The following is an 18,130-nucleotide window of genomic DNA, read 5'->3' on the forward strand; positions in this document are numbered from 1 at the left end:
TAAGAGAAGCCATGTTGGATCAGGCCAGTGGCCCATCCAGTCCAACACTCTGTGTCACAGAAGAACATAAGAGAAGCCATGCTGGATCAGGCCAATGGCCCATCCAGTCCAACACTCTGTGTCACATAAGAACATAAGAGAAGCCGTGTTGGATCAGGCCAATGGCCTATCCAGTCCAACGCTCTGTGTCACATAAGAACATAAGAGAAGCCATGTTGGATCAGGCCAGTGGCACATCCAGTCCAACACTCTGTGTCACACAATGGCCAAAACCCGGGTGCCATCACAAGATCCACTAGTACGGCCAGAACTCCAGAAGTCCTTTCACTGTGCCCCCACAACCACCAAGAAGACAGGGCATCACTGCCCCAGACATAACAACAAGAGAAGCAAAGTTGGATCAGGCCAATGGCCCATCCAGTCCAACGCTCTGTGTCACATAAGAACATAAGAGAAGCCATGTTGGATCAGGCCAGTGGCACATCCAGTCCAACACTTGTGTCACACAATGGCCAAAACCCGGGTGCCATCACAAGATCCACTAGTAGGGCCAGAACTCCAGAAGTCCTTTCACTGTGCCCCCCCCCAAGTACCAAGAAGACAGGGCATCACTGCCCCAGACATAAGAACATAAAAGAAGCCATGTTGGATCAGGCCAATGGCCCATCCAGTCCAATGCTCTGTGTCACATAAGAGAAGCCAAGTTGGATCAGGCCAATGGCCCATCCAGTCCAACACTCTGTGCCATACAGTGGCCAAAACCCAGGTGTCATCTGGAGGTCCACCAGTAGGGCCAGAGGTCCACAAGCTCTCCTGCTATCACCCCACCCCAAGCACCAAGAAGATAGAGCAACACTGTCGCAGACAAAGTGTTTTGTCTAGACCTTGTGGCTAATAGCCACTAGTGGGCCTTTGCTGAATATGTTTCTCCAATCCAGTCTTGAAGTGGCCTCTGATTATAGCCAGCACCACTTCCTGTGGCAGTGAATTCCAGAAGAAGGAGAGGGAGGAGGAGATTGGATTTATACCCTGTCCTTCACTAGCCAAAGGAGCCTCAGAGTGGCTTGCAGTCTCCTTTCCCTTCCCCTCCCCACAACAGACACTCTGTGAAGGTGGTGGGGCTGCGAGAGCTCTGACAGAACTGCTCTTGAGCAGAACAGCCTTGAGAGAACGTGTGGCTGACCCAAGGCTACTCCAGCAGCTGCAAGTGGAGGAGTGGGGAATCAAACCCGATTCTCTCAGATAAGAGTCCGCGTGCTTAACCGCTACACCAAACTGGCTCGTATACCACCAAAGTCCTTTCAAATCTCCCGGAATTTCCCAGCCTAGAGTTGCCAAGCCTAGCCTTTTTACTCTCTTTTTAGTTTTGGCCGAAACTTTGTCTGCTCCAACAGCTCCCAGCAGCCGTTTCCGTTGTGTGGATGACTCACCCGTCTCCCCATACTTTACCGACATCTGTTTCCAGCTGGGTGCTCCAGCTGAAGTGAGATCTATCACCCCCTGAATGAAGTCTGGATAAACTGAAGGCTGATCTATTGGAAAATTAAGTCCCTTCCAGCTTTTTCTCTCGCCCTGACACTTTGAAACACACCTCCATTCCCTCTGTCACTCAGCGCTGTGGCTCATGGATTCACTTGAAGTCTTCCTTCAAGTCCAGGTGACATCTGAATATACCTGTCACTTTCCCCCAACAAAGCAAAGAGAAAAATGGTCTTGATGCTCCAAATAGCTAAAATGCTGGCTAAACGTGTGGCTTGTCTTCAAGCACAGCAGCCCGTACACTGGAGAACAAGAGAGGAGAACGTCGCTTATAGCAGGGATGTCAAACATGGAGCCCGAGAGCCGAATCAGGCCCTCGGAGGGCTCCTATCAGGCCTGTGAGAAACTCACTGTCATCGGCTTCCTTCTCTCTCTCTCTCTCTCTCTCTTACTTCCTTCTGCATCTCAGCGTGCTTTTCCAGGCTTGCTCAATCGCACAGAGCTACAGAGCAAAGCCTCTGTTTTCTCCTTTGGTTGAGGCTCCTCCCTTGGGGAGAAAGGGGGGAGGCAGAGCTTGCTTTGCCTGGCTTTCTTAATCACACAGCAGAGCTACTGAGTCAAGCCTCTCTTCCTTCTATTGGCTGAGGCTCTTCCTCCTCCTCAGCCCCTGGGGAGAGGGGAAAAGAGCAAGAGCTTCCTTTGCCCAGTTCCCTCAATTGCAGGGAGAAATACAAAGCCCCTTTAAGGCCCACAAAGTTTTATTCAAGATTTGAGCTTCCTGTCTTGCGAGAGAGAGAGATTATGCCAGGGCTCTCTTGGGTGCAACTGGTTTGCCTCCCCTTCCACTGTATTCATACCTTCATGATCTAGCCTTTCTCAGTAGAAAATCAATGTGAACTATTTAGATGAGGAATAACAACAGGGCAGTGAGGTGGATTAGGCTGACGGTGTGTGCTAGTCTGTGTCCTCTATCGTTTATATCTCCGCTACCTGGTGTTACATTTTATGTCACACATGGTCTGTCCTGACAAGGTCACATTTATGTCAGATCTGGCCCTCATAGCAAATGAGTTTGACATCTCTGCCCGATAGGTCTCCGAGTGGCAACCTTTCTGTAGTGAGCTGACGGAGCAGGTCCATAGTTCAGAGGCGGCTGCATCGCCTTCCTGGGGAGAGAAGTTCTGGCCACACTGATGCCTGTCCTGGTTACCTCTAGATTAGATTACTGCAATATGCTCTAAGTGGGGCGGCCCCTGAAGACTGTCCAGAAGCTACAGTCGGTGCAGAAGGTTGACTGGCATGGGTCACGGGGATGACATCGTTTCCGTCACAGCCCATCTTCATTGGGGAGGGCAACCCCATCCGGAACAAGAGACCCTGGAATCCGGTCTTCTGCTCACGTTGGCAGATCACGAGAGGGAGGGCAAGGAAGGGTTGCGTCAGTGCTTAGCTCCCCTGGCCCTTTCTGACACCCCCAGGGAAATACTGATCACCACTTGGGGGTCAGAGAGTAATTTTCCTCCAGGCCAGTTTGACGGGGGATCCTGGAGGGGTTTTGCCATCTTCTGGGCATAGAGTAGGAGGTCACTGGGGGTGGTGGGGGGAGGTATTTGTGAAATTTGGCGGGGAGGGCGGGATATAAATCAAATTAAAAAAATAAAATAGCATTTCCTGGATCGTGCAGGGGGTTGGGCTAGATGACCGTGGAGGTCCCTTCCAACTCGATGATTCTATAAATCTGTGATTCAATAGCCCAGGAGGAAGCTTCAGTTTCTTAGCCTACTTCCGCCCCAAAGCCACCTCTGGGCAATGGTTCAGGGTTTCTCCAGCCTCCTTGGCTCCACCAGAAGTGTGAGAGATGGACAGGTGTCATGATAGTAGCAGCCTGCCCCAAATCTCTGGATGAGCTTCCCCGATAGGGGCCCCCTCCCAGAATTCCTTCCCAGCCAGCCAGCCTTACTATACACCCATAGGGCCATCTAACATCAAGTTCTGGACTGAGCATACAAAGGGCTGGCTCCGCTCAGCCTTCTGCTATGCCTGAGTCCGATCCGCAATGACTAAATGGACCAGGGGTGGCCAAACTGTGGCTCGGGAGCCACACGTGGCTCTTTCACGTGCATTGGGAGGCTCTCAACGCCTCCAATGCCCTGTCAGTTGACTTGGAGAAGGTATTTGTCTCTTTGAATCGCTTCTCCAAGCCAAGCCAGCCAGCAGCTTGGAGAATGCATGTAAAGTTAAAGTTGCTTCCTTTCTACCTCTACCTCCCAATCTATTTGCTTTCCTTTCCCTCCCTCCCTTCCTTAGAGCTCTCAAACATCTGATGTTCATGTCTTGCAGCTACATAAGAGAAGCCATGTTGGATCAGGCCAATGGCCCATTCAGTCCAACACTCTGTGTCACAGAAGAACATAAGAGAAGCCAGGTTGGATCAGGCCAATGGCCCATCCAGTCCAACACTCTGTGTCACAGAAGAACATAAGAGAAGCCATGTTGGATCAGACCAATGGCCCATTCAGTCCAACACTCTGTGTCACACAGTGGCTCAAAAACCCAGGTGTCATCAGGAGGTCCACCAGTGGGGCTAGAAGCCCTCCCACTGTGCCCCCCCAAGCACCCAGAATACAGAGCATCACTGCCCCAGACAGAGAGTTCCAATGATAAGCTGTGGCAATGAATTCCACATGTTGATCTCCCTTTGGGTGAAGAAGTACTTCCTTTTACCCGTTCTAATCCGAGTGCTCAGCAATTTCATTGAATTTCCATGAGTTCTCTTATTGTGAGAAAGGGAGAAAAGGACTTCTTTCTCTACCTTCTCCATCCCATGCATAATCTTGTCAACCTCTATCCTGTCACCCCGCAGGCGACGTTTCTCCAAGCTCAAGAGCCCCAAGCGTTTTAACCTTTCTTCACAAGCATTCCAACCCTGGAAATAGGGCCTCCCTCGTTCACTTCTAAATGCCACTTGCTGCGGGGGGGACAACAGGGAAAGGTTTTGGCTTTCAGGGGGCAACCAGTCGCCCTCTGTAAGAAGCTGTACTCCGGATTAGATACACTTCGGCTCTGTCCAGCAGAGTTCTTTTTCCTGCGTGTTTGCTCCGAAGCAAGGTTTTCAACTCTAGGTTGGGAAATTCCAGGAGATTTGGGAGTAGAACCCCAGGAAGGTGAGACTTGGGGAGAGGAGAGACCTCAGGAAGGTATAGCGTCATAGAGTTTACCTCCAGAACAGCCACCTTCTCCAAGAGAAGTGACCTCCGTTGTCTGGAGATCTGTTGGCTGAACTTCTTCATCTGCAGATCAGTCATAATTCCTGGAGGTCTCCAGGTACCACCTGGGGACTGGCAACCCTACGATGAACACTTGGCAGTTAGCAAGGATAACCACTGCGTTCGTTGCATTAGCAGTAGACGGCACACTCTGGGGGCAAGGATGACCAAACTTGCGTAACGTAAGAGCCACATAGAATAAACGTCAGATGTTTGAGAGCTGTTAGGAAGCGAGCATCAGATATTTGAGAGCCACAAGGAAGGAAGGAAGGAAGGAAGGAAGGAAGGAAGGAAGGAAGGAAGGAAGGAAGGAAGGAAGGAAGGAAGGAAGGAAGGAAGGCAAATAGATGGGGGGAGAGGTGGAAAGAAAGCTACTTTAACTTTAAATGCATTCTCCAAGCCCCCAGCTGGCTTGGCAAAGTGGTTTAAACAGAGAAATGCTTTTTTCACGCTGATTGACAGGGCGGTGGGGGCTTCAAGAACCACACAGTGTGTGTGAAAGAGTCACATGTGGTTCCCGAGCCACAGTTTGGCCACCCCTGTGTCTGGAGTCTTCTGCAGGACCCAGAATATGTTGTTTCTACAAACAAGCCTCCTCCCTCATTCACATAAGAGAATCGAGAACACAAAATTAAAAAAAAAAATGCTGACCTTTTAGAGTTAATCTTCCCTTCTGGAGAGCCCTTAGATCTTGTTCCACCTTCACAATCAAACAGGATTTCTCTACCCAGAAAGGAGAGAACGAGCGCTTATCGAAGGCCTGATCACCGATCCCTCCAGGGGATCTGGTGTGATATTTCAAGGGTTGTTGTTTTTTCTTTTCCCTCCCCTCTGCGGTTCCATTTGCCTCCTCCACACTGGCCAAATCCACCATCTAATCTGGCCGAGTCTCAAAAGGCAGGAGAGAAGGGGAGGGGGAAAACCAAACCAATAAATTTAAACTTGGATGCAGCGGAGAGACTGAACTGCAAAAGGGAGCCGGGCAATTCTATTCATTCATTCATGAGAGAGAGAGAGAGAGACAGAGATAGACAGAGAGACAGAGACTTTCTTGGCCTGAAAATAAAGTACTGAAACAAACTATTTCCAAATTGACCATGTCATCACCTTTTCTTAACAGCTCTGGGCCTTGAAGAACAGCCTGATCCAGCAACTGCCCATCTCCAAGCCCAGGTGAAACGTATCCCAACTCCCAGGATAGCAACCAGCAAGTGAGAAAGCTCTTAAAGCTACAGGCCATCGAGGTAGGGATGCCAGCCTCCAGGCAATGGCAGGGCTTACAATTGATCTCCAGGCAACAGAACTCAGTTCCCTGGGAGAAAACTTAGCAGAGTGCACCCTGGGTCAGTCGTGACTCTGTCAGAGCTGTTTCTCTCAAGAGCAGTTTCTGTCAGAGCTCTCTCAGCCCCAGCTACCTCACAGGGTGTCTGTTGTAGGGAGGGGGAGAGAAAGGAGATTGTAAGTTGTACTGAGACTCTGAGTGAAGGGCGGGGTATGAATCCAATGTCTCCAGTTTGGTGTAGCGGTTAAGTGTGCAGGCTCTTATCTGGGAGAATCCATCTGGGTCCAGAATGTTTAGAATAACCTTGTGCTAACGGTGTAGAGTGCCTCTCCCCCATATTCACACAGCCAGGTCTTATCGGTTCCCAGAGAATGTGTGAGAAAGGGAGATGTTTTTATTAGCTGACATTCCTTAGTCACAAAGAGATACTAGTGAGTAGCCTTTGAACCCTCAACTCAATTTGCATCTTTATGTTAGCCTTTTGAAGTTATCTGTAACCTATCCCTTTGAAGCATGCCTATAAGTTACTATGCAATGCTATGTATGTCATTACTTCCAAGGAGTCTGTCCTTGGAAATCTATGGAGTTTCAACAATAAAGCAACTTTTGATTGAAGAACAAAAGCTTGATTATTGCGACACATCGATGCTTGACGGAGAACCAGGTTTGATTCCCCACTCCTCCACTTGCACCTGCTGGAATGGCCTTGGGTCAGCCATAGTTCTGTCTTGCAGAGTTGTCATTGAAAGGGCAGCTTCTGGGAGAGCTCTCTCAGCCCTACCTACTTCACAGGGTGTCTGTTGTGGGGGGAGAAGATATAGGAGATTGTAAGCTGCTCTGAGTCTCTGATTCAGAGAGAAGAGCGGGGTATAAATCTGCAGTCCTCCTCCTTCTCCTCATCTTCTTCTTCTTTCACCTCCCCCCCCCCAAGCCCTCTCTTGCCTTATGAGGCTGTGCCCCATATGAACTCATCCCCCCTCTGCTAGCGTAGGAGCATAAACTCCCAAACGAACAAATTTAAGAGCCAGGGAGCTGTAGCGTTCAAGACCCATGTTCAAATCCCGACTCCGGAACCGTTTGTGAGGCTTTCAGAACGGATCGGTGGACTGTTGGGAAAACCGTGACCTTTTAAATTGTCCTCTAGGATTGTATTCTGCTTTGTATGGTCTTCAATTGTTCTTAAAAGGTTTTCTGAGAGCTGGCATGGAAGAGAGAGAACTAAAGCAGGGAGATGAGAGCGACAACGCTCTGTGATCGGTGTGGTGCAGCCACGGAAGCTCAGCTGAGGCTATTCTGCTTTGGTTGCATGAGTGGGCAAGACTCACTGGGCAGGAGGCCAAGAAAAAGAGCAAAGTAGGAGTCGAGTAGAACCTTGAAGACCAACCAAGTTTTATTCAGAATGCAAGCTTTCATGTGCATGCACACTTCTTCAGAGGATGAAACGGGGTACTCTCTGGAACCTTCTGCATGACACTGTCTGTCCAACGAGAAGCTGCATACGTGCTTGCTACTCTGCCTGGACAGCTGCCTTTACTGAGCCTCCTGCATTTGGAGACCCTCAAGAAAGCGTAAGCTCTTCTTTTAATGCTAACATATCGTGGTGTCATTTCAGAGGGGACCCCTGTCGGTCTGCAGTAGACGAGCTAGATTCCCGTCCAGTTGCACCTTAGAGACCAACAAGATTTGGGGGAGGTATAGGTTTTTGAGAGTCAAAGGTCCCTTGAAAGCCTTGTATCTGATGAAGCGAGCTTGGACTCTCCAAAACTGATGCCTGGAGCCAGTGTGGTGTAGCGGTTAAGAGCGTTGGGCTAGGACCTGGCAGATCCAGGTTCGAATCCCCGCTCAGGCTATGAAAGGTTGCCAGGTAATCCTGGGCCGGTTGCATGCTCTCAGCCTAGTCTACCTCGCAAGGTTATTGTGAGGATAAATGGGAGGAGAACAATGTAAGCTGCTTTGAGTCCCCAGCGGGGAGAAAAGCGGAGTATAAAATGAAATAAATAGAAACGAAAACACCTAGAAAATCTTTTTTTGTCTCTAAATCGGGGGTTTCGAACTCATTTGTTATGAGGGTCAGATCTGACATAAATGAGACCTTGTTAGGCTGGATCATGTTGGGCTGGGCTGGGCCGGGCCATGTGTGTCCTTATTTAAGATCAGGTAGCAGAGATATAAATTTTACAAAGAACACAAAGACAATGTTTTTCAAAACTTAAAACGTTAGCACTCATTAGTCTTAAAGGTGCTTTCTTTGTATTTCTCCCAGGGGATCCGGGGAACTGGGCAAAGGAAGCTCTGGCTATTTCCTTCCTTCTACAGGGACTGGGGGGGGGGGAGCCTCAGCCAACAGAAGGAAAAAAGGCTTGGCTTAGTAGCTCTGCTGTGCAATTGAGAGGGCCTGGCAAAGCCAGCTATTCCTCCCCACTTCCTCCCCAAGGGAGGAGCCTCAGCCAACGGAGAAAATAGAGGTTTTGTTCTGCAGCTCCTGTGTAACTGAGTAAGCCTTGCAAAGGAAGCTGTGATTAATTTATTTATTTATTTATTTATTTATATTTAGACTTATATCCCGCCCTTCTCACCGAAGTGTCTCAGGGCGGCTTACAACATAATAATTTACACAGATTCAATTTAAAAGCATTTACAGATACAATTTAAACCATAATTAATAAAACAAATAAAAATAAAACCAGCGGTCTGTATGTGCATTTTATTCCATTCAGAAGGTATCCTCATTAAGAAGAAAGCGAGAGAGAAGGAGAAAGAAGAAAACAGCCAGTTGCTCGGGGGGGGGGGGCCTGATAGGAGCCCTCGGGGGGCCTGATTTGGCCCCCAAACTGCATGTTTGACACCCCTGCTCTAAATGCTACTGGATTCATATTTAGATACGGTATTTTGGACTCATTTAGGAACTGAAAGTGTGGAAGGGAAAATACAGGATTTTATGATATATATATTTTAAATCACCATTCAGCCAATCTGTTAGCGAACTGGAAAGGGGTAAAGTAATCCAAGTTTCAATCAAGGAAGCCGCGGCCCTCAGTCTGCAAGACCTGAGCAAGACCGTTATTGAAAGGACTATAGAATTCACAAGGCATGATTATAGAAGGTGTTCGATGCATGAAATAAGGGTTCCCCCATGGTCCACACTCTATTTATCAACCTCACCTTTTTGCTTTTAAATTTACAATGTTTTTAAAATGTGTTATTGCGAATTTTACCAGTGCTTGTTTCTTAGAACTCTTATGGTTTCGGAACAATTTGTTTAATATGCGCTGGTCACGAACCGCAATAACAAAATTGATTGCTCGTTAAAGATAACAGCATCTTGAAGGACGTGAATTCACAGCGTCGGCGAAAGTCGGAATCGAACTGACGGCTCTTCACACACACAAATAATCCTGCTCCTGAGACCCCCCCCCCAAAAAAAATTTATCCTTGTGGGAATGAGCCTCACTTTGAGGAAGGGTTGCCAGCCTCCAGGTGGGGCCTGGAGATCTCCCAGAATTACAACGGATCTCCAGAGGACAGGCCTCAAGGAAATAGCTGCTTTGACAGGTGGACTCCATAGCCTCACACACAGTGGAGGGTCTTTCCCTGGCTCCACCCTCAAATCCCTAGGAATTCCCCGACCCAGAGATGGCGGGCCAATGTGTCTTCTGGGTTAGAAAATGAAAGCCTCCCTCTCACCCCAAGCCTACCAGCTCCTGTGCCCAGGAAAGAGGGTGGGGTTGCCAGATCCGATTCCAGAAATATCTGGGGACTTTGGGGGTGGGGCCAGGAGACTTTGGGGGTGGAGCCAGGAGCAATATTTGACAAGCACGATTGAACTCCAAAGGGAGTTCTTTGGAGAGAGCCAGTTTGGTGTAGTGGTTAAGCGTGCGGACTCTTATCTGGGAGAGCCGGGTTTGATTCCCTGCTCCTCCACTTGCAGCTGCTGGAATGGCCTTGGGTCAGCCAGAGCTCTCTTATCTGGGGTTTGATTCCCCACTCCTCCACTTGCAGCTGCTGAAATGGTCTTGGGTCAGCCATAGCTTTCTTATCTGGGAGAACCGGGTTTGATTCCCCACTCCTCCACTTGCAGCTGCTGGAATGGCCTTGGGTCAGCCAGAGCTCTCTTATCTGGGAGAGCCAGGTTTGATTCCCCACTCTTCCACTTGCCCCTGCTGGAATGGCCTTGGGTCAGCCAGAGCTCTCGCAGGAGTTGTCCTTGAAAGGGCAGCTGCTGTAAAAGTTCTCTCAGCCCCACCCACCTCACAGGGTATCTGTTGCGGGGGGAGAAGACATAGGAGATTGCAAGCCGCTCTGAGGTGCTGAGATTCGGAATGGCGGGTGGGATATAAATCTGCAATTCTTCTTCGTCTGGACAACCCATTTCAAGGGACCACATACCTTTTAAATGCCTTCCCTCCATTGGAAATAACGAAGGATACGAGGGGACCTTCTTTTGGGACTCATAGAATTGGACCCCCTGGTCCAATCCTTTTGAAACTTGGAGGGTGCTTTGAGGAGAGGCACCAAATGCTATGCTGAAGATCTGGTGCCTCTACCTCAAAAAACAGGGGGGGGGGGGCAGAGCCCCAGATACCCGCAGATCATTTCTCCATTATACCCTATGGGAATCTGTCTCCGTAGGGAATAATGGACTGCCCAGCAGGCATCCCCCCCCCCCAGCTTTCTGATGACCCTGAAGCGACCCTAGAAGAGGGGGATGCCGCCACCCCCTTCTTCATCCTGCCGCCCCCTGGTTTAATGAAGATGCCAGTCTGCCTGGAACCCCAATGGATGCCTTTGGCTGAGTAGCCCGAGCCGGCCCTAGCTGCGTTCTTCGATTGAGCCTGCTAATGACATTTTGCATTCAAGAGCGAAGAGCAGGGAGGGGGAGATTTCCTGGTGGGGGGAGAGAATAAGAGCCAGTTTGGTGTAGTGGTTAAGTGTGCGGACTCTTATCTGGGAGAACCAGGTTTGATTCCCCACTCCTCCACTTGCGCCTGCTGGAATGGCCTTGGGTCAGCCATAGCCCTGGCAGAGGTTGTCCTTGAAAGGGCAGCTGCTGTGAGAGCCCTCTCCAGCCCCACCCACCTCACAGGGTGTCTGTTGTGGGGGAGGAAGGGAAAGGAGATTGTGGGCCGCTCTGAGACTCTGTCCTTGAAAGGGCAGCTGCTGTGAGAGCCCTCTCCAGCCCCACCCACCTCACAGGGTGTCTGTTGTGCGGGAGGAAGGGAAAGGAGATTGTAGGCCGCTCTGAGACTCTGTCCTTGGAAGGGCAGCTGCTGTGAGAGCCCTCTCCGCCCCACCCACCTCACAGGGTGTCTGTTGTGGGGAGGAAGGTAAAGGAGATTGTAGGCCGCTCTGAGACTCTGTCCTTGGAAGGGCAGCTGCTGTGAGAGCCCTCTCCAGCCCCACCCACCTCACAGGGTGTCTGTTGTGCGGGAGGAAGGGAAAGGAGATTGTAGGCCGCTCTGAGACTCTGTCCTTGGAAGGGCAGCTGCTGTGAGAGCCCTCTCCAGCCCCACCCACCTCACAGGGTGTCTGTTGTGAGGGGAGAAGACACAGGCGATTGTAAGCTGCTCTGAGTCTCTGATTCAGGGAGAAGGGCGAGATATAAATCTGCACTTCTTCTTCTTCTTCCTCTTCTTCTTCGAGAAGGTTTATTTTCTGCCTGGGGTTTCAATAAAGGGCGTTGGGGTCCTGATTTCCCGTGGGAACCCACGCATGAAGCCATCGGCAACGGGAGAACTGAAGGCACAGCACTTGCCAACCTCCAGGCGGGAAATTAAGGTAATAAACCTCCGCAAAACTCAGCCTCAAATTACCAGATACCCGTATCAAATAAATACAAATCCTAGACATTTATATTCAATTGTGCAAAAGCATTCCCTATATAAATGGCAAATAAAGAACATCAACCTTGGCCCAAAGTCCTTTGCAGACAAATCAATGTCCAGGAAATTCCAAAGGCTGGATGAAGGCAGAAATTCAAACGGGCAAGCCTTTCACGAAGAACAACGCTTCCAGAGGGGGGGGGGGGGTTGGGCATTGAAAAATGTCACATAGAGAACGATGCTCCAAAGAACTTATCCTTTTGTGCAGCAAGGCGCATAAGTTTTGGAAGGGGACGCGGTAGCACTTTGGCCCCACGTTTCGCACTCGCTTCTACAAGCTGCGCACAAAAGCGAAATGTGGAACCATACAAAATATTAAGCATACGCGGGGGGAAAGTCTCCAGTGCGGGAAAATGCATACCTTCCAACGAATCCATTACATCTCCAGGCTGCTGCTTACAACAAGGTATGGTCAGTTTCCTAACCCCTTCTAAGAGACGCTGAATGTAAAGTCCCCAGGTGAACGCGCTTACAACGCTCTTAAAGCCGCAGCTTACCGTCATCTAACAGTGATTCTTCCCTATATTCATAGACGTTGGCAAGTCAACCAAATACGACTGAATCGGACACATTTTTAAGAACGGTTGCAAACAACGAGAAAGATCCCAATGGCTGTTAAGCCCCAACAGCGCTAAAGTCCGCAGATCTCCCGGAAGGAGGTGGGATGCCTGGGCCACAGAGATCATTTGCCCTGGGGGGAAATGGGCTGCTTTGGAGGGCGGACTCTCTGACGTCATACTCCACGGAGGTCTACCCCCCCCCCCTTCCCAGGGCTGCGCTCCCGAATCTTCAGTTATTTCTTAACCGGGAGTTGGCAACCCTACATTTGCTTATCTCATTGCTGCATTAGGAAGTAAGTCCCATTGGAGGGCTTACTCCTGGGAATGCCCCCTTCCCGGGATAGAGTCACCCCTCCTCCAGCCCCCAGTTCACAATACATAAGACTTGCCTTCTGAGCATGTGCAGAGTGCGTTTCCCGCAAGTCGCGGGACTGCACAAACTGGTAGCATCCAGAGCTAATCCCCGGGACCTCTCCGTCCTGAAACTTTGCTCCCCCACCCCAAAGAAACCCCCCCTCCTGTCAAATTCCAGCCCTCTTTGTGTGGCCCGGAACCTCTTTTTCATGCAGTCCCGAACAGTTCTTTCTATTTCAGAGAATAAAGCTGGGAGAGGACTGGAACTGCAGGTTGGCACGCATTCTCACGTAAGCGCAGACACGTGTCTGCGACCCTCCGGCTTCCGGCGCGCACAGAGAGCTGTTAACAAGACTTAAGAGCCGAAAGACCTGTCAAGCAGAGTATATCTTCAGGCATGCCTTCGTGCTCCGCCCTCCCCCCCTCCGCTCCAAATCTCTTTTAAACAATGCTGGGGAAACGAGCCCTTTCTTGAAACCTGCATCCGGATCTCTGAAGCTCGGTTATCCGTCCGCCAACACGCACCCTCCAAAAGGGACCTTCCTCGAGGGGATATTCCCAATATCTCCCCAAGACCACCCCCCTCTGTAGGACAGGGGTGCAGCCCCTCTGTAAAGCCGGGACCCCCCAGTTTATCCGACCACCCGGGGCTCTGAAAGTCCAGGAGGGAAAGGCTAGCTTGCAATCCGGTTTCTTTTGGTCCAGAATAGTAAGAAGAAGAATCTTCTCCCCCCACAAACAAACACCCTGTGATGTGTGTGGGGCTGAAAGGGCTCTTATAGCAGCTGCTCTTTCAAGGACAACTCCTAGGTGAGCTCTGGCTGACCCAAGGCCATTCCAGCTGCTGCAAGTGGAGGAGTGAGGAATCAAACCCGGTTCTCCCAGATAAGAGAGCTCTGGCTGACCCAAGGCCATTCCAGCTACTGCAAGTGGAGGAGTGAGGAATCAAACCCGGCTCTCCCAGATAAGAGAGCTCTGGCTGACCCAAGGCCATTCCAGCTACTGCAAGTGGAGGAGTGAGGAATCAAACCCGGCTCTCCCAGATAAGAGAGCTCTGGCTGACCCAAGGCCATTCCAGCTGCTGCAAGTGGAGGAGTGAGGAATCAAACCCACTTAATCACTACATCAAACTGGCTCTCTACCTTCTCCCCCCCCCCCACGCCCCCAACAGACACCCTGTGAGGTGGGTGGATTGGATACTGGTTGGATATCCCGCCCTCCACTCCGAATCTCATTGCTGCTCACAATCTCCTTTCCCTTCCTCCCTCACAACAGACACCTCGTGAGGTGGGTGCCGCTGAGAGGGCTCTCACAGCAGCTGCCCTTTCGAGGACAACCTCTGCCAGAGCTCTGGCTGACCCAAGGCCATTCCAGCAGCTACAAGTGGAGGAGTGGGGAATCAAACCCGGTTCTCCCAGATAAGAGAGCTCTGGCTGACCCAAGGCCATTCCAGCAGCTGCAAGTGGAGGAGGAGGGAATCAAACCCGGTTCTCCCAGACAAGAGTCCGCGCACTTCACCACTACACCAAACCGGCTCTCCTGTCTTTCCCATACGGACGGTCCTTGCCTCCTAAAGTGGGGGGGGGGGGAGGAGAGTCATATCCTGGCTGTAGGGGTGACAACTCCAGGTAGGGAAATTCCTGGAGATTTGGGGATGGAGCAGGGACCTCAGCGGGGTACAAAGCCTGCAACGCAGCCATTTTGTCCGGAAGAGTTAATCTTTGTAGTCAGGGAGCGAGCTGTGATTCCCGGGGGGGGGGGGTCTCCAGGTCCCGCCTGGAGGCTGGCAACCCTAGGAGCTACAGCCCGTCTCGGCCAGCCTCTTCCTCTTTAGATTCGGACTTCTGCTGGAGCTTCTGTGACAGCAACCCAAAAAAATCAGAATAGACTTCAGTGGGGCTTACTCCCGGGAAGCCCGCACTCTCCTCCTCTTCCTACACGACAGCCCTGCGAGGAAGGCTAGGCTGAGAGACAGAGCGGGACTGGCCCGAAGTCACCCAGCGCGCTTCCTAGCGGAGTGGGGGTGGGGGGAGATTCGAACCCGGGTCCCTCGGATCCATGACACCTCTCTTTCCGGATCCAACACAAAGGGAAGGGAGTTTCCCGTCTTTTGTGGAAATCTATCTGAAAAGGAGGCTAGCTAGACCCCCCCCCTCCCTTCTCTGAGTGGCGGGGGGGGGGTCTCGACGGGGCGGGCAGCTCCCCCCGCCGCTGCGGGCTGTCGGTTCTCGGCAAGCTGACTCCGAGCGACGCCTGACCCCCTCCGCAAAAAGACTCTCCTCAAGGGAAGGCGCCCCAGGTTGGGGAAGGGGGCGGGCGACAGACGGGGCGGGGGGAAGAGGGAACCGGTGGGGGAGTCGAAGGGGGTTCGAAAGGTAGGAAATGGGCTGGAAACCCTGGAGGGGCGGGGGAACCAGAGGTGGGGGGAAAGACCTTCTTTCCAAGGCGCGCCCCTCACCCGGGCGTCGGGTGTCCTCAGTCCCAACCGCCGCCCCCCAGCTCCCCCTGGCCAAGATTGTTGGAAGGCAAAGCAACCCCCTCTCTGGAGGGGGGGACAGAGGGGGGGGAAAGACCGTCGAGCCTCCCCCTTTCTTTCCAAGGGGCGCCCCTCACCCTGGCGTCGGGTCTCCGCAAGCCCTCCCCCTACCCCCCCTTACCGCCTCCCTCCTAACTTCGATTCCCTCCCCTATTTTTATTTTATTCAAACACTCTACCTCCCACCTTAATCACTCTTTAACTATTTTTTTTTTTTCCATCACTTAACTCTTTTATTTATTATTTCTTTCTTCTCCCTCGAACCATCTCCTCCTCTACTTCCCTTTATTTTAACAATCTACCTCTCCTCTTTTATTCCAATTTCCTTTTTTTTCTCTCTCTCTAAAACCCTTCCCCTTAATATTCTCCTCTCTTCTCATACCTCTACCCCTTTCCCCTTACTTTACACTTAATCCCTTTCACATATCTCTTCTCCTCACCTAAACCCCCTCTCTCATCCCCCAAACCACCCAACTCTCAAAAACCAACATACACTCCTCATCTTCACCCTCCTCTCCAACCCCCTCACCCCTCTCTACTTACTCTCACACCCTTTCACTCACTCACTCACTCACTCACTCACTCACTCACTAATCACTCACTCACTCACTCACTCACTCACTCACTCACTCACTCACTCACTCACTCACTCACTCACTCACTCACTCACTCACTCACTCACTCACTCACTCACTCACTCACTCACTCATCAATCATTCATTCATTCATTCATTCTCAACATACTCATCCTCACTCATCCTCACTCATCCTCACCTCCTCCTCCTCCTCCTCCTCCTCCTCCTCCTCTCCTCCTCCTCCTCCTCCTCCTCCTCCTCCTCCTCCTCATCCTCAAACACATCCCTAATTCACCCTCAATTCATTCATCATCATCACTCACTCTCTCATACTCACTCATCATCATCATCATCATCCTCCCTCCTCATAAATTCACTCACTCAATTCATTCATTCATTAATCATTCATTAATCACATCCTCCTCCTCCTCCTCCTCCTCACTAATTCACTCACTCATTCATTCATTCATTAATCATTCATCCTCACACTCACTCACTCACTCACTCACTCACTCACTCACTCACTCATCACTCACACACTCACTCCACTCACTCACTCACTCACTCACTCCTCACTCCCTCACTCATCCCTCCTCATCTCAAACACATCACTAATCACTCAATTCATTCATTCATCATTCATTCATACATTCATCATTCATTCATTCATTCATTCATCATCAATCATTCAATCACAACATCAACAACACAACCACACACACCACCCACCACACCATCCACCTCCACTCCTCCACCTCTCCTCCACTCATCAACAACAACCTAATCACCCACAATACAAACATACAAAACAAACCACACACACACACACTCACAACAAACACAACAACAACAACCACCAACACCCACCACAAACAAACACACACAACAACAACAAACAAACACACAAACAACAACAACCACACAACCACACACCACACCAACCACCCCACAAACCCACCACAAACAAACAAACCAACCAACAAAACAACCAACACCACACCACAACACACACACACCCACACACACCAACACACACACCACACACCACACCACACACCCACACACACCACCACCACCACCACCACCACAACACAACACCCCACAAACCACACACCAACAACCCAACCAACAACCACCACCCCACCACAAACCACCCACCAAACCACCACCCAACCCACCCAACCACAACCAACAACACAACCCCCCCCAACCCACCCCAACACACAACACCCACCCCAACACACCAACAACACAACCAACCAACCCAACACCCACCACAACAACCACACAAACAAACAAACACACAACCAACCCCCCCCAACCCCCCAACACCCCCCCCCCCCCCCACCCCCCCCCCAAACCAAACCACCCACAACCACACCCCCCACACCCCAAACAACACCAAACACAAACCCACAAAACAAACAACAACCACACACCCAACCCACCCCACAAAACACCCCCCACCCAACCCACCCCACCCCACACAAAACACCCCAACCAACAACCAACCACCCCCACCCCCAAACCCACACCCCACCAACACCACAACCCCCAACACCCACCCACCAAACAAAAACAAAAAACCCACCCCCAACACAACCCACACCACCCAAACCAAACAACCCACCACACCACCAACAAACCCACCACCACAAACAACACCACACACCCCACACAAACACCACAACCCCACCACCCCCCCACAAACAAAACAACACACCAAACCACCCAAAACAAAAACAACCACCACCCCCAAACACCAAACCAAACACCAAACCCCAAAAACCAACCCACACCACCCCAAACCAACAACAACCCCAACCCCAACCCCCACACACCCACAACACAAACCACCAAACCACAAACACAAAAACCCCTCACCACTCACCACAACCACCTCCACCACCACACCACCACCACTCCTCCTCCTCCTCACCTCCCTCCACCTCCACACACCTCCACCTCACCACACCACCACAACATCAACATCAACAACAACATCATCACTCATCCATCCTCACCACACTCAACAACACAACACACAACAACAACACACAACCACAACAAACAACAACAACAAACAACAAACAAACACTCACACCAACACAACTCAAATCAATACCCTCACCACCCACACCACACCAACACACAACACACCACAACACACACACACAACACACAACAAAACACAAAACAA

At 50.9% G+C, this 18,130-nt stretch overlaps 1 protein-coding gene across 4 annotated transcripts in view; it reads right to left on the minus strand.

Annotated features, from left to right (window-relative positions):
• LOC132588152 (protein ELFN1-like) overlaps positions 1-18,130 on the minus strand; it is a 644,710-nt gene that overhangs the window by 595,289 nt on the left and 31,291 nt on the right. The window contains exon 1 of one of the 4 annotated variants that reach the window (XM_060260493.1): positions 12,268-12,361. The exons of the other annotated variants lie outside the window; for them this stretch is intronic. The gene's annotated coding sequence lies outside the window, so the exon portion shown is untranslated. Of the gene's footprint in view, positions 1-12,267; positions 12,362-18,130 lie in introns of those variants that run through there. 4 annotated transcript variants of the gene reach the window in all.

Source organism: Heteronotia binoei, chromosome 20 (assembly GCF_032191835.1).
Source record: "Heteronotia binoei isolate CCM8104 ecotype False Entrance Well chromosome 20, APGP_CSIRO_Hbin_v1, whole genome shotgun sequence".
Taxonomy (NCBI): Eukaryota; Metazoa; Chordata; class Lepidosauria; order Squamata; family Gekkonidae; genus Heteronotia; species Heteronotia binoei.